Raw genomic sequence first — 15,660 nt, 5'->3', positions numbered from 1 at the left:
TGCAAATTGGATACTATTAATTTAGGCTTAAATAGAGACTGGGAGTGGCTAAGTCATTATGCAATGTAGCCTATTTCCCCTTGTTTTTTCCCCCAGACATTCTGGTTAAATTTGGATTTATGCTGGAGATGGCCTACCTTGATTATCATACACATTGTAAGGAGAGTGGTCAGTTTGGATGAGCTATTACCAGCAGGAGAGTGAGTTTGTGTGTGGGGGGGGGGTGAGAAAACCTGGATTTGTGCTGGAAATGGCCCACCTTGATTATCATGCACATTGTAGGGAGAGTGGTCACTTTGGATGAGCTATTACCAGCAGGAGAGTGAGTTTGTGCGTGTGTGTTTTTGGGGGGGGGCGGGGGGTGAGAAAACCTGTATTTGTGCTGGAAATGGCCCACCTTGATTTTCATGCACGTTGTAAGGAGAGTGGTCACTTTGGATAGGCTATTACCAGCAGGAGAGTGAGTTTGTGTGTGTGGTTTTTGGAGGGGGGTGAGGGGGTGAGAGAACCTGGATTTGTGCTGGAAATGGCCCACCTTGATTATCATACACATTGTGAAGAGAGTGGTCACTTTGGATGGGCTATTACCAGCAGGAGAGTGAGTTTGTGTGTGCGGGGGCGGAGGGTGAGAAAACCTGGATTTGTGCTGGAAATGGCCCAACTTGATGATCACTTTAGATAAGCTATTACCAGCAGGAGAGTGGGGTGGGAGGAGGTATTGTTTCATGGTCTCTGTGTATATAATGTCTTCTGCAGTTTCCACAGTATGCATCCGATGAAGTGAGCTGTAGCTCACGAAAGCTCATGCTCAAATAAATTGGTTAGTCTCTAAGGTGCCACAAGTACTCCTCTTCTTTTTGCGAATACAGACTAACACGGCTGTTACTCTGAAACATGACTTATGAGGAGAGGCTGAGGAAACTGGGATTGTTTAGTCTGCAGAAGAGAAGAATGAGGGGGGATTTGATAGCTGCTTTCAACTACCTGAAGGGGGGTTCCAAAGAGGATGCATCTAGACTGTTCTCAGTGGTAGCTGATGACAGGACAAGGAGTAATGGTCTCAAGTTGCAGTGGGGGAGGTTTAGGTTGGATATTAGGAAAAACTTTTTCACTAGGAGGGTGGTGAAACACTGGAATCTGTTACTTAGGGAGGTGGTGGAATCTCCTTCCTTAGATATTTTTAAGGTCGGGCTTGACAAAGCCCTGGCTGGGATGATTTAGTTGGAGATTGGTCCTGCTTTGAGCAGGGGGTTGGACTAGATGACCTCCTGAGGTCCCTTCCAACCCTGATATTCTATGATTCTATGATTAGCAGCAGGCTGGGGATTTCTCTTTCCCTGGGAATTTCCCCACACCCCTGGGTTTACTGTCCCTACCTTCTATGAGCAGCAGTTTCTCCCAGCCTCCCTGACAGGGGAGAAGGAGGAGAGCCTCTTAGTCTCTGGTAGCTCCTCCAGGCATAGTGGGGGCAGGCCAGGTACCCAGTTCACTCTCTCCCCTCTGCAAGAGTCTCTTCTCCCCAAACCTCTGGGGCCCAGCAGGGCTGTACACCCTGGTGGGCAGGATTTCCCCTGCTCTTCATCTCTGTACTGTGAGGTCTGTCTCTTGCATTTGTCAGTGTCTGCACTGTCCAGCTCTCCAGGAACACACATGTTCCCCACAGCTCCTATTGTACATGCCTATAGGACTGGAGGAGAAGCTTTTAAGTGGTTCTGGCAGGCCTTTGATTTGCCCCAGGTGTCCTAATTAACCTGGAGTAACCCTGTTCAGTTACCAGGGGAAAAGGGACTTGCTTAGTGTGGGGCTTATACGCCTGCCTTCTTCCACTCTTGTGTGAGTGTGGAGCTTCTGTGAATAGGGTGCTGGCTACACGCTGCTGGGCTTGCTCCAGCTTCCCTCTGAGCTAGGCCCTCACCTTCTACTCCCTTACTGGCTGGTTGCCCTGCTCCTTGCGTGGGGAAGGGGGCTTGCTGGCCTGCTCTTTGGAGGGGGAGTAAGGGGTTCCTCTGTTTTCTGTCTTGCTTGGGGTCTCCCCTGACTCTTGGGTTGCTGCTGGCCTGGTGCTCTGCCACTGCTGCTGCTGCCCTTAGGGAGGAGAGCTGTTATAGAGCAGTGTTTGGGGTTGCCAAAGTTTGTTGTGAGGGGGGAGTCTATGCTGAGCTTTTGCACTTTTGCTCCTGTGGTGGTTGGTGTTGGTGTGGGGAGGCAGGGGAGGTGCACAGAGCCCTTCTCCCAAGTCCATCTCTCTCCATTTAGCTACCAGAAAAGGAGTACTTGTGGCACCTTAGAGACTAACCAATTTATTTGAGCATAAGCTTCTGTGAGCTACAGCTCACTTCATCGGATGTATGATGTATCCAATGAAGTGAGCTGTAGCTCACGAAAGCTTATGCTCAGATAAATTGGTTAGTCTCTAAGGTGCCACAAGTACTCCTTTTCTTTTTGCAAATACAGACTAACACGGCTGCTACTCTGAAACCTGTCATTTAGCTACCACCACTGTTTCTGCCCCCTCCTCTACCCCAAACACTACTAGAGGCCATTTTCTACTCTGTGGCCCAGCTGTTCGCCTTCTCCCAGCAGAAAACAAGGTTTGTTATCATGGGTGCACTTTTCTTCTTCCCACCCTTGGTTCTGTCCTCCCTCCCCTAGCTGCATTTGGCTGGTGGGCTTCCTTCCCCCATACCTTGCCTGCTAGCCCTCCCTTTGTAGTGGTTTGCCCCCTTTCCCTCTGCTGCCTGCCCTGTCTACCCCCATTTGGCTGCTCTGTTTGCTCCCTCTCCCCAGCCCTGCTTCCCTTGGGACCTCTTTCTTTATTGCTCCCTTATTAGTTTGCTTGCCCCACCCTAGTCTCAAGGTGCTAGCTTGTTGCTAGCCCTGCCCTCATTCTTATAGTTTGTTTTTTTTTGAGCCCTCCCTGTGTTTGATTCGCCAGCATGTGGTTGGCTCACCCCTCCCTTCTTTCCTGTCCCCTGCTGTTCACCCCTCCCATCTGGCCCTGCTTGCCTGTGTACCAGTGCCCCTTTCTTTAGCGCTTGTGATTCCCTTCCTCTTTTTAGTTGTCTCTCTCGCTGCTTTGCACCCAAGTTTAGTTTCTTTCCTCCCCAGAGCACCCGGAGGAGCCAGTTCTACTGTCTTGTGCTGGAGTTTGTGTCCCTTTGTTTCGTGTGTCCTTCTCTGTCAGTGCCCCACTCCCCTATTTCCAGCCTAGTGGGGAGGAGCAGTGGCCTCCTTCCCCTCCCCCTCTCACCTTTTGTTTCCCTCCCTAGTGGCTGTTCCTGTCCCTCCTCCTGCATGGCAGGTGTTTTTGAGAGTGGGACCTCTCTGGCTCCTCCTGTTGCCCTCCACACAGCATGTCCCCCTGTCCACCTCTATAGTGGCTGTCTCAGCTGCTGCTGCCGGGTCACTCACCATCTCTGCCATTGAGGTGCCAGCAGCAGTAGGCACAGGTAGGGACTCTGCTGCTGCTGTGAACTCTACCGCCTCCATCTCCGGGGCAATGCATTTGGTTGGTAGGAAGAAGAGCAAGAGCCCCATCCAGAAGGTGACACCACCTGTGGTGGAAGCTCTCACTCCTGCTGCAGCCCCTCTGTCTGCTGCGCCCCGCCCCCTTCCTCTCCTGTTGTTCTCTCCACCATCTTGGAGGCCGACCCTTTCCCAGAGTGTGTGCCCAGGTGGCTGCATTGGTTGGATCTGGGGAGAAAAGGCCAGTGAAGAAGGCCCTGGCCCTCTCCCGCATCTCCACTGGATCTGTAAGGAGAGCGCCATCCCCTGCCAAAAGGCAGGAGATGTGCTTTTTAGCCCCTCTCCTTTGTCCAGGGCATAGAAGAAGCCAGAGCTGTGATCCGTCTCCTGAAGGACATGGATGTGGAATCAAACAAAGGCACCCTGGGCCCGAAGGTCATGAAGGGCCCAGAGATCCTCCCGCTTCTCCTGGCATGCTCCCCAGAAGGACGTATCCCCAGGGCTGGAGGCCAGATGCCTCTCCAGCTCTAAGGCTTCCCATTCCAACTGCTCTATTGCCACCTCCCTCCATTGGCACCTCCCAGGTGCAGCTACGACAGAAGTGCCGGGCGCAAACCTTCCCCAAGTCCCACCACCACTGCGCTGAGGGAAAGGCATGCCTCTGCCCTCTCCAGGCCAGCTGAAACTCACAAAGCCCACATCCTCCAGCAGTCTATTGTTAAAATGCCAGTAGGCCAGCCCCAGCCTCTCTGGAGTAAGAGAGGCCATCACGGCCACCAAATGGTGGTCCAAGAACAGGGCCGGCCAAATGCTGGAGGAGTGGGTGCATGAAAGATGATGACAGGAAAAGTAAATGCATTACAACCGGGAGTGGCACGACCAATTATTCTCCACCCGGACATAGGTGAACATAGAATCATCATACGGATGGTGGTCGTGCCAAACATCCATGTGGGAGTGGTGATCCACAATCTCCCGGAGGATGTCTGCAGAGGCTGGTCTTGACTCGGTCCCCATGCGGTCCAGCTACTCAAGGATGTAGCTGAAATCTCTGCCTAGGATCAGGCACTCATGAGGATCTAAGGAGCCAAGGAAGGCAGACGCCTACTGGAAGAAAAATGCATGCTTGGGGCCAGATACCAGTGCATAGATGTTGACAAGGTGCAACATCAGCCCCTCCACCCAAACCCAGAAGTGCAACAGGAGACCCAGCATGACCTTGACAATCACCAGCACCTCAGGCTGTAGGTCAGGGGAGACACCCCAGCCTGATGAGCTGAAAGGTGGCTAAAATACAGCCCCGTCCTCCCACTCCAGCCTCAGCAGCTGGGTCCATGTGGGTCTCCTGCAGGAAGATGACTGAGTACCCCCCTTCCCAAAGGAAGGAGAGCACCTGACACCTGTGGAGACCTGCCCTTACAGCCCTAGGTGTTCAAAGTGGCAAAGGTGGGCCGTGACATAATGAGGGCTGGGGAAGATCCTCATGGGCAGGAATGCTATCAGTCCCCATTAGATCCAGCAGCAAACTGTGACCAACCCCGAGAGCCATCAGGGCGTCACGGAAGCAGGGGGTCTGCTGGTAGGTTGCAACATCCTGCTTCCCGGTCCCTTTGCCCTCTTCCAAAATGGCCCTTATGGTCTGGAGGACAAGATGAAGAGCAAGCTGCACCTCTGTTCCTGGAACCATGGGTATCAAGCAAGAAACAGCACAGCTTGTCTCTCAGCACAGCGGGGGACAGGGTCACAGACCCCTGATCGTCCTCCGGTTGAGTCCCCTTAGTGGCCCCATGGCCAAATGAAATGGGTGAGCAAGGGACAGACCCCCAGTGCGGCGCCCATTCCACCAGCACTGCGCAGCCCATCTCAATCCCCAGCACTGGGGACAGTGGCGGAGGGATGACAGCAGCTCCATGTGGGCCAGGAGAAGGAAACACAAAAACTGCTTCCCAGGGGTCTTCGTAAAAAAGAGAACAAGGCAACCTGGAGGGGTCACAACAGCAGGGGAGGGAGAGGAAAGAGGGTCAAGGACAACAACTGGGATGGGAATGAGATTGGGGACAGGAATGGGGCAGGACTCAGGGATAGGATCGGGGACACAGGTGGCAAGTCCATTGGGATGCATAGACCTGACAAGACCAAAAGGGAGGCCAAAAGGGCAGAGAGAGAAAGGGGTCCCCCTATGGTGCTGGACCCAGGTGCCTCGATGGACTCAGGGCCCACAGTTTCAGCATCGGGGGCACAGGTGACAGTAAGGGCTGCTGCCCCGCCTCAGAGATGGAAACACCCAGGGACTCAAAGCCCAACTGCTCAGAAATTGCTGTGGCCACACCAGGCTCGGCGGCCTAAAACAAATTGCTGTTCGCAGCTGGGCAAATGGTCGGTCCCTGGGGCAGCTTGGAGGTGAGAGCGGGAAAGGGGGATGAAGGGGTTGAGTACAACCGCCCAGACTGAGGCCCTCCAACGGGGGTCATCTGCCCCCTGAATAATTGGGGTCAAGCCTAGGGTCTACATCTCCTCAAAAATGGAGGCAAAATTACCACCTGCCTCTACAGGGTCCCCCTCGACAGCAAGCACTGTGGCGCCAACAGGAGACACAGATGGCAAAGGAGTGAGGGGGGTGCCTTCTGGGGCCCCCTCAGGAGGGGACGCCAGAAGGGAGGTGGTACTGCCCCCTTCTGCTGCCATTGTGACCCTGGCCAAATCCAACCTCTGGGTGTCAGCAGGGAAGCGGCAGAAGGCCTGGCACCAGCAGACCCCTTCATGATCTTATAGGGAGCCTCCTCCCACTCCTCAGTGAGGGGGAGGTGCTGGGCCAGTGCCCTCTGCTTATGACGCGTCCCCTGCACAAACACCCTGAAGTAGAGGGCTGGCCAGCAGGAACAGAGCCGGGGGCAAGGGTGATGGCAGAAGGGCAGGGGAAGACAAGGTCAGGGCAACAGGGGAAAGGGAGGACTCCCCTTGAGGCAAGGCCATCGCAGTGCCCACCAACGACCCTGCCACCCTCTACTCCATAGGCCCCATGCAACTACTCACAACAGCTGTGGGATCTGTCCGCTCATCTGGGCACATTGGTGGGGGGCACCCCCAGGACCTGAGGAGAAACAACTTCAGACACTGATGCAGGAGGGGTGACCCCAGGCAGCTATGGTCACCGGCAATGACGTGGGCGACCAGGACTGGCTGGAGCTGCCTCTAACTCTGGCTGAGTTCTTGGAAGCCCTCTGTCTCATGCCTACCAATAAATCCCCGGGCATGGATGGGCTGACCGTGGAATTCTACCATGTGTTCTGCAAAAAGAAAAGGAGTACTTGTGGCACCTTAGAGACTAACAAATTTATTTGAGCATAAGCTTTCATGAGCTACAGCTCACTTCATCGGATGCATGCAGAGGAAAATACAGTGGGGAGATTTATATACACAGAGAACATGAAACAATGGGTGTTAACATACGCACTGTAACAAGAGTGATCAGGTAAGGTGAGCTATTACGAGCAGGAGAGCGGGGGTGGGGGGAACCTTTTGTAGTGATAATCAAGGTGGGCCATTTCCAGCAGTTGACAAGAACGTCTGAGGAACAGTCGGGGTGGGGGAAATAAACATGGGGAAATAGTTTTACTTTGTGTAATGACACATCCACTACCAGTCTTTATTCAAGCCTAAGTTAATTGTATCCAGTTTGAAAATTAATTCCAATTCAGCAGTCTCTCATTGGAGTCTGTTTTTGAAGTTTTTTTATTGAAGAATTGCAACCTTTAGGTCTGTAATCGAGTGACCAAAGAGATTGAAGTGTTCTCCGACTGGTTTTTGAATGTTATAATTCTTGACGTCTGATTTGTGTCCATTTATTCTTTTACATAGAGACTGTCCAGTTTAGCCAATGTACATGGCAGAGAGGCATTGCTGGCACATGATGGCATATATCACATTATATATATATATATATATATATATATATATATATATATATATATATATATGCACATCTATCAAAGTGATATATGCCATCATGTGCCAGCAATGCCCCTCTGCCATGTACATTTACATCTTTTGTGTAGAGACTTTTACGTAGAGACTGTCAACTGTCTAAATGGGCCATCTTGATTATCGCTATGAAAGTCTTTTTTCTCCTGCTGATAATAGCTCATCTGAATTAATTAGCCTCTTACAGTTGGTATGGCTACGTCCACCTTTTCATGTTCTCTGTATGGGTATATATATATCTTCTTACTATATGTTCCATTCTATTTATCGGGTGAAGTGGGCTGTAGCCCACGAAAGCTTATGCTCAAATAAATTTGTTAGTCTCGAAGGTGCCACAAGTACTCCTGTTCTTTTTGTGGATACAGACTAACACAGCTGCTACTCTGAAATCTATCTTTATCTACCTGTCTATCCATCTATTCATAAGTATGTTCATCTACCTATCTGTCTCTCTATCCAGTATATAGATTTAGATTTTATGTTTTGTGCATCACTGTAGTATCTAAGCACTTGTGAGTTCCCCATTGGGCTTCACTGAATTTTCTGTTTTTTTTTCCATTAAAAGATGTTCTTTAGTTTTAGGATATGATGATATTTTCGTCTTAATTTTGTAATCCTACTTTTCGCCTTTGATTTTTATTTATTCATTGTTTGTTTGTTCGTTCATTCATTCATTCATTCATCTAGTTTTCAACACTCCCCACAAAAAACCTAGTAAATGATGCCAGATAAAATAAAAAAATATATTCTTTAAAATTATCATACAGTGTAGGTTAGTGTTACCTATTTCACATATCACCATACAGTGAAGCGACATACAGTACTTCAGCTAAGAGAACAGTTTCAGTAATAGTGATACACGTCACCAACTGCTCTACTGCATAGGATTCAGAACGTGACAAAAATCAGTTTTAAAGGACTGAAAGTCATTACTGTGGACATCCATAATTCTCCCACCCAGTTTTGTTTGCAGATTGACCTCAGGTAGATGCTAGGGAGGAGAGAGAAGCACAATTAAATAAGGTTTACATGTAACTAGTTTGTAGATTTGTAAATTTAGCCTTGTTGAGAAGAAATATAATTTATTTTAGTTAAACCAGCCATTCACCCCATATTTTTTGTTGCTGTAGCTGTTGAAGGAACATCAGATCTTAAGAAGTCTTTCACATTAATAAAGATAGGGAATGTGACGTCTCTCTTATGGTGCATTTGCATTAATCATCAACCCTGTTGTGTGTGTGTGTGTCCTCTGTGTGTCACAGCACTTCATTAACTTCTAACTTCATTACAGACTAGGTTAAAAAGGAAGATGTGCTACAAAGGCAATGACTTTATTCAAATGTGTGACCTTCATGCTTTATGATTTATTAGAGTAATATAGTATAGGGCAATATCACATAAACATAACATATTTATCAAACACATCTGCCCAGTAATGTGTGGTGAGCATAGAGAAACTGAATTTATATCTTTCATATTAAGGCTCTGTTACGAAATGCACTAGCTATTAAATGTTACTGATGCTGGTTTGGTGGGTTTTGCCCAGGCAGGGAATATTTTCTCTTCCCTTATGATCAGTTGCTACATAATTGATTTGCCTTTTGTCCCGCTGTTTTTCAATGTTCAAGTTCTGTTCAAAACATTTTGAAAGTGAAATAGTGTCTTAGCTGTTTTCTGTCTTGTTCATCTGATGATAAATATTACAGGCTGTTTCTACTTTGCTTTGATAATGTGGAGATAGGATGTTGTATGGCATGATCTTTATTGACTATTAATTAGCTACATGTCCCCGTACAACTACTATTGCTTTCCTTCTATATAGAGGAAACACACAATATGCAAACCAAATATATGTAGTTTACAATAGGGTTGTAAAGTTAAAACTCTTCAGATCTTAATTATAAGAAAGAAAATGTTTATAGAGAGGTTCTAAGAAGGTATGTGGTTAAAAAAAGTATTCAGTGGGTCACACTAAATTTGAATGAATTTTTAAAAAATTGGATGCAATTTCTCACGTTATTTGAAGGTATTGTTGAAGTAGTTAGATTTTTGGCTTACAGGTTCACTGATACATTTCACACTTGCTTTGCATTTGGCATTTAGAAATGGTGTTTCATGTACATTATCCGCATCTTAACAATATATTTTTTATCTTAAGAGCAGAATTTCCACCTTACGGTATATACCACAATTACTAATTACTGCTGAGACCTTTGTGCTCTAACTCAGAGGCCTATATCCAACTTCACCCAGGCTTCTTCTATATTTATAAATAATTTTTGGCATATTTCTGACATCAGGTTCTCATTTGCAGCGTAAACTAATAACGTAAGATGGAATGGGAAAGACACAGAGATAATCCTCAGTGACCCTTGGGGTCACACTGTGCTTTGCTATGAAGATGAAAAGAAATGAGCTGCAGCTCAGCCCTTTAAATTAACAGCAAAAGAGATCAAATCCTTAAACCGTTTAACAACTTAATTTGACTTGGTTTTGTTTTTCTTTTATATCTTGTGGGAGAAGGATATGGGGAAGCTTGATTAGAGTAGGGGGAATCTGTTCTTTCCTATCCAGTTCTACTAGCCTTTGAATGAACATTTGGAAATATGAGCTTACTTAATATTTAAATCCTTTTACTGTATATTTATTGGGTTTACAAACAATTCAGTGTGTAAACCAATTCTCTGATAAACTGGACATATACTAATTTTTTAGCTTTATATTTTGCATAATTTAAAAACAATTTTAATACTAATACTAAAAACTTAGCACATTGGGAGCACTCTATATTTTAGAAGTGATTTGCAAACATTAAACACACAAAGACTATATCAAAATAAACTACTATTTTGTTGAAAGATGATTGCTGAAAGATGATTTTCAATCTTTTAATCGTTATTGATTTTTTTAAAATACATTGTTTTAAAAAGGTGGTTCTCTCTCTTAGCTTCACTTGTTTATTATTATATTCTTTATTTTATTACTTTAGGTCTTCCATTTGCATATGCAGGGAAATAACAGAATAGTGTTGGAGACATTGGAATCAGTACTATACAGCGTTAGATTATTATGTCACCAGTTTAGGATTGCTTTTGAGTTCATTATAAAACATGACAGAAAAATAAGATGGATTACATGGCTACCAGCTGAGCTAAAGTTTAGATTACTTCTTCCTCAGCATCCTAGGAATAACACTTCCCACCCCCCCCCCCCAAATTAAAAACAAAGCACAACAAAATGGTCATCTGCTTTTAAAATTCTGAATGGCAATGATAAAACTGGTTAACTAAAATCAAATGTTCTTTGCATCTAGCAGAAGATGTCTCAGGAGTGTGGGTTTTCAGGCATTAAAAAAGGCCCTTTTGAATATTGATTCTTTGAAGCTCCATTAGCTATATGCTGAGCATTGCTGACATCACAGATTGATGTCTCTTTATACTGGGTCTCGGATTGAATCACTTGGGAAATCCAGCTATTGACTTTGGATGTTTGTGCTGTTCAGCCACTGGAGAATGCCTTTTCTCTTTCTGTCTCTCTCGCACACACTCAGTCACTCACTTCACTTTTTGTCAATGTGTGTGTCAGAGTGTGGTTTCTTAACTGGATACATCAACTTTGCTAACTTTCACTTAATTATTACTTCTCTCCTATACAGCACAGAGGTTATGGAGGTCACAGTGATGATGCCAAACTCTTTATAATTGTTTTTAAAAATGCATTCAGATAGCAGTCAGAAAGCTTTAAAGAAAAGAGCACTCTCTTATCTACTCATAGAGACCTTCCGTTCACCTTGTAAGTGAGGCAATTGTTGTAGCTTCCAAAGGAATGCTAGAGGAAACAATAAAGACAAGGAACTCTAAGGCATTTTGGAAGTGATGGTGGTAGTGATGTGTATTTGTGTATGAGGTGAGATAGTTTCTGATGAAAAGGAATGCAAATGTTAAAGGCATTGATCTGCACTCATCTCTGTTCAACCTCATGCCCTCTGTTATATCAATACATTGGAAACATAATTTGTATCAGCAGTTGTTTCTTTAATTAAGATCTCTCCCAAATCTTTCTCATTGATTCATGCCATTAACTTATTGACTAGACTTGCTTGTGCTGAGGTGGTACTTTTTGCTGAAAGGCAGAGCCCTCAGTTCAGGATGTTAGTGCACTACAAATATGTTTTTGGAAGCTGTGGGGAGCAAAGGGGCAAGCGCTTTTTCTGTAATGATACAACACAATGCGCATTTTTCAAGCACCTTTCATGAGAGCTTCCCAAGGTGCTCTGCGAAAAAACAAAAATTGTTTGCTATCTACAGGTGTTTGAAAAGCTTGATGAAACAGAAATCAGCGTTCTTGAATACCCTGTTGTAGAACTGACCAATCAAAAGACAGCGGACAGAGAATTCCATAGACTTTGGGAACCTGTCATCTCCAATCTATATATGTGAATGGTTAATAACTAGGAACTGAAGAGCAGAAAGACTGATCTGGAATATTAGTCATACTAAGGTTTCTCTAAATAAGCAGAGCTGAGGCTTTAGAAAATTATGTAGGTGAAGAAAAAAGTTTTAAAATCTCTTAGATACATTACACAAAGCTGGTGTTGAGTTAGAGATGGATGAATATTGGGAAAAAAATTGCTTCATTAATATTTGTTCATATTATTTCAGCTGTACTCATGCTCCTTTTTGTGTTAGTTTTCCATGAATATTGTAGCAAACAAGTCTACTGATAAATATGTTAATGGAAACAAAATTGTTAAGTAGATATTAAGGGATATTAATAAAAATTGAAGTTTGAATGTACAAATGTGATTATTTTCAGCAGAAACCTGATTCTAAGAGTTATGATCATACATCCAGGTAATGGAATATACATGCTATACACCATGTAGTCAATCCAAACTAACCAACACAACTCAATTTTTTATTAAAAATGCTCACAGTGAACTCCTCATGAAAGGGTCCGAGGCCAAATATTATTCAAATAAATTATTTGGAGCTATGTTTCTCCCTCCCTTGCGTAAACTTCTTAAAGGCCAGACAAAACTGCAAGGGAGCACAGAGACACTCCTTAATTATTCCTGTGGAGGACACAGCATCCCAAAGGAGGCAAGGAGGAACAGAGAATAGGTGGAGACATAGCTTCACCCCTGATCCTGCACCACCAAGTGGAGTACTGCGGGCACGGGGGATGTTTATTCTGTACCTGTTAAAGAGATGTAGCAGCATGGTATGTCCCCTGCATGCTGAGGTGCTCTGGAAGAATGCCTGCTGATGCCTGCTGATGACAAGTTTCGTGCTGGTCCGGGATACCAATTCCACGAGGGGCTATGTCTTCTTAGCTATGCTGTGAGGTGGATATCATAACACTAGAAGTTGAAATACTACTACTACTACTAATAATAATAAACTATTACTAACAATGAGCATGGTGACAGAAATGGGTGAGAAACTGATGAGCTATTGTTTTCTGTTATTTCCCCCCAAAGTAGTAAATTAAAAAAAAATCAGAATTTTCCTTTGGTATCTGAGGGACATTAATATTTTGTTTAAAGCTGAATCAAATTGCCCTTTGCAGTGACTGAAGAAGACTTGGGACAACTGGTGCTGCTTACGAGAGTCAATGTATCCCCTTCTCACTCAACACTATATACTTTATATATGTTGCTGCTGGCAGGCCCTTCTATCCCTGCCACCCTCTTTTGAATATGCTTCGACACCACACATTGTAATAACCCCAAAAGAGGTATTTTCAATTTAGCAGTAACAATGTTTATCTCATTACAGTTGCCAAAATCATGATATGGAATGGATGCTGTTTTGCATCAAGAGCTCATATGAAGGCTCTTTTCTCATTTGATTTATTCAGCACAAAACTCAAATTTGTTCCTATTTTGCATAACTTAGACAAGCTAGGCAGCTCTACCATATCATTTTCAGAAAATAATATTGTGACCTTCCCATAACTGGGATTCATTTGAGGGAAGTGTAATAGTTATACACAGTGGTGAGCATCTTCAAAAAGGGACATAAAACATGCAAAAAGTGGTAGAAATGACTTAACTATGTGGAAAGAAAAGTGTGACCAAATGAAAAAAAAACAGGCATGCAAGTTAAAGCTGACTGGGTGTAGTTTTAAATAATGCAACCCTCATTTGTACGAGATGTGGCTTTTTACTAATAATGGGCTCTCCCTTGAGTTTCCTCAGCAGCTGTATCCAATCACAAGAATAGAACATTTAGCTATACTTATTGTGATGGGATCCCCGGGGGTGTAACCTGGGACTGTGGGACCACTGTGCCACCTTAACTGACTAATCTGGGTTGTCTCTGACAATGCCTTACTGGTGACAAGCAGCAAAACTCTCCAGGTGCTGTTATCACTCAGTACAATCGCATGTGGAGCCCCACATCCAGCCACATTGCATGAATGCTCCCAGAGCCACTCATGAATCACACAGAGAAAGGCACCAGCTGGATCTCCCCAGCTCCCAGCACTGTACTCAGGGTAACAGCCTTCAACTTTTGATAACAGCCTTCAACTACCTGAAGGGGGATTCCAAAGAGGATGGAGCTAGGCTGTTCTTAGTGGTGGCAGATGACAGAATAAGGAGCAAGTTGCAGTGGGGGAGGTCTAGGTTGGATATTAGGAAAAACTAGTTTACTGGGGGTGGGGGGGAGGGTGAAGCACTGGAATGGGTTACCTAGGGAGGTGGTGGAATCTCCATCCTTAGAGATTTTTAAGGCCTGGCTTGACAAATCCCTGGCTGGGATGATTTAGTTGGGTTCGGTCCTGCTTTGAGCAGGGGGTTGGACTAGATGACATCCTGAGGTCTCTTCCAACCCTACTCTTCTATGATTCTATGATTATATGATTTTGCACTGCTTAAGACCGTTTCTTGAGTAATGTAAGATTATTAATTGGTTCACTACCTCATCAATGGAAAGTGACGTACACCAGCCTTTGTAAAGTGAGCAGATTTATCAAGCACTTCAGTCAAACTCACTGGTAAGGATAAATATTAGAATAAGTTTATTGATTACAAAAGATGGATTTTAAGTGATTATGAGTGATAGAAAGTCAGAGTAGTTACCAAAAAGAAAATAAAAGATAAGCATGCAGTCTAAATTTTCAACCTTTATAGACTAGGCAATATCTGGACTAGGCAGTTTTTCTCACCCCACTGGATACTACAGTTCGGGTACAGTATTTCATACGCAGGTTCTCCCTGTTAATCTGGGGACCAGTCTCCTCATCTTGCGTGTTCTCGTTGCCTGCAGCGAAGGTGGGGGAAGAGATAGGACCAACGATGCATCTGTTGCCCTCTATTTTATATCCTCATTCCATGTGCTTGGAGAACACAAGTCCAGGCATGTGTGGCGGGCATTGCTGAGTCACCAGGCAAGGTTGAGTCAATTCCCCGGTGTGGCCTTGTGCAAGTGAGACATTGAATTGTGATTCCTTTGCTGGACAATGACTATTAATGGTTGCTCGACACCCGCACAGGTGTTGGTTACCTCCCTTGGTGTTGTTTCTGGAGATCTAATATCTGGGTGATTCCCCAACTTCCAGCATATTTTAGTGACAACCATACAACACAATCTCTTAACTTCATATGTACTAATGATATACATATTTAGATAGCACAATACTGAGGAATAGGGGATCACACTCATCAAATAGAAAAATAATTACAATTATCAGTACTCTGCTTTACATTTTAAATAACTATTTGCCTGGAGGCCTCAGTCCAGGTCCTGATAGACAAGTAACTATAGCCATTACCATTATGCAAAACTGGTAATACTTTAATAAGGGTTGATTGTCCTAACGTGCCTAAGATAGCTGAGAGGTTGTGTTGAGGGAGCCTGGTGCAGCTTTATGTGGGTTGAGGAGCCTGTACTGTTCTTCTCACGTTGTTCCCCTGGCTCCTCCTTCCTGGCTGGGATCCAGCAGGAGGCGCAACAAGAGATGCAGCAGAGAGGCCAGAGCAGTCTCAGGCAGCTGAAAGGTATAACTGAAGGCAAATATCTGCTGTCTGCCCACATCTCAGCAGGTTGCTTGAGAATCCACTTAGATGCAGGTAGGTATGACAGGGCTGTTGCAAATACATTAGTATCACAATCAATGTATGGCACTTGGTATCCCTTGTGTGGGGTATGCTTGCATTGGCAATGCTTGTGATGAACTTGTTCTATAGATTAAAAAAGAGAGTACTCA

The sequence above is a fragment of the Natator depressus genome, chromosome 2, assembly GCF_965152275.1.
Source record: "Natator depressus isolate rNatDep1 chromosome 2, rNatDep2.hap1, whole genome shotgun sequence".
NCBI classification, from domain to species: Eukaryota; Metazoa; Chordata; order Testudines; family Cheloniidae; genus Natator; species Natator depressus.
The sequence above is the reverse complement of the archived record's forward strand: the minus strand, read 5'-3'. Positions refer to the sequence as shown.